The sequence below is a fragment of the Arachis duranensis genome, chromosome 6 (genome assembly GCF_000817695.3).
Source record: "Arachis duranensis cultivar V14167 chromosome 6, aradu.V14167.gnm2.J7QH, whole genome shotgun sequence".
NCBI lineage: Eukaryota > Viridiplantae > Streptophyta > Magnoliopsida > Fabales > Fabaceae > Arachis > Arachis duranensis.
In genome coordinates this window covers 35,332,732-35,334,314 of record NC_029777.3, presented here as the reverse complement: position 1 = coordinate 35,334,314, position 1,583 = coordinate 35,332,732, and the positions used below count along the sequence as shown (strand labels likewise).

The window sequence follows — 1,583 nt, the reverse complement described above, 5'->3', positions numbered from 1 at the left end:
ATCTATTTTAATTTTAAAAATCAAATCTTTTTAATTTTTTTTTCAAATCTTTTTTCAAAATAAATTTCAATCATATCTTTTTAAACATATCTTTTTCAAATCATATCTTTTTCAAAATCAATTTCAAAATCTTTTCTAACTTCCTATCTTTTCAAAAATTGATTTTCAAATCTTTTTCAACAAACTAATTGACTTTTTGTTTGTTTTACTAATTCTTATCTTTTTCAAAACCACCTAACTACTTTTTCTCTCTAATTTTCGAAAACCACCTTCCTCTTTTTCAAAAATCTTTTTATTTAACTAATTGTTTTAACTTTTAATTTCATTCCCTTTCTTAATTTTCGAATTCTAACTAATAATTAAAATAAAAACAAAAATATTTTTCTTCTCTTTTCTTCTAATTTTCAAATTTCCCTCTCTCTCTTTCTATTTATTTTATTTATTTACTAACACTTCTCTTCTCAAAATTCGAACCCCTCCCTTCTCTGGGTTCGAATTTTTCTTGTTCTTCCTTCATTCTTATTCTTCTACTCACATAAAGGAATCCCTATACTGTGACATAGGGGATTCCTCTTCTTTTCTGTTCTCTTCTTTTTCACATGAGCAGGAGCAAGGATAAGAACATTCTTGTTGAAGCTGATCCAGAACCTGAAAGGACTCTGAAGAGGAAGCTAAGAGAAGCTAAAACACAACACTCTAAAGAGGAATTTTCCGAAATTTTCGAAAAAGAAGTAGAGATGGCCGAACCCAATAACAATGGTGGAGGTGCAAGGAAGATGCTTGGTGACTTTACTGCACTAAATTCTAACTTCCATTGAAGAAGCATCTCAATCCCTGCCATTGGAGCAAACAATTTTGAGCTAAAGCCTCAATTAGTTTATCTAATGCAATAGAGTTGCAAGTTTTATGGACTTTCATCAGAAGATCCTTTTCAGTTCTTAACTGAATTCTTGCAGATCTGTGATACTGTTAAGACCAATGGAGTTGATCCCAAGGTCTATAAGCTTATGCTTTTTCCTTTTGCTGTAAGAGACAGAGCTAAAACATGGTTGGACTCTCAACCTATAGATAGCCTGAACTCTTGGGATAAGCTGGTCACGACTTTCTTAGCCAAGTTCTTTTCTCCTCAAAAGCTGACCAAGCTTAGAGTGGATGTTCAAACCTTCAGGCAGAAAGAAGGTGAATCCCTCTATGAAGCTTGGGAGAGATACAAGCAACTGACCAAAAAGTGTCCTTCTGACATGCTTTTAGAATGGACCATCCTGGATATATTCTATGATGGTCTATCTGAATTATCTAAGATGTCATTGGACCATTCTGCAGGTGGATCCATTCACCTGAAGAGAACTCCTGCAGAAGCTCAGGAACTCATTGACATGGTTGCAAATAACCAGTTCATGTACACTTCTGAAAGGAATCCTGTGAGTAATGGGACGCCTCAGAGGAATGGAGTTCTTGAAATTGATGCTCTGAATGCCATATTTGCTCAGAACAAAATGTTGACTCAATAAGTCAATATGATTTCTCAGAGTCTGAATGGATGGCAAAATGCATCCAACAGTACTAAAGAAGCATCTTCTGAA

At 34.1% G+C, this 1,583-nt stretch overlaps 1 non-coding gene across 1 annotated transcript; it reads right to left on the bottom strand.

Annotated features, from left to right (window-relative positions):
- Positions 1 to 1,139: 1,139 nt before the first annotated feature.
- Positions 1,140 to 1,247, bottom strand: LOC127740447 (small nucleolar RNA R71). The gene has a single exon (XR_008001123.1). It is a non-coding gene; the product is annotated as a small nucleolar RNA R71 (small nucleolar RNA).
- Between the last annotated feature and the right edge of the window lie 336 nt (positions 1,248 to 1,583).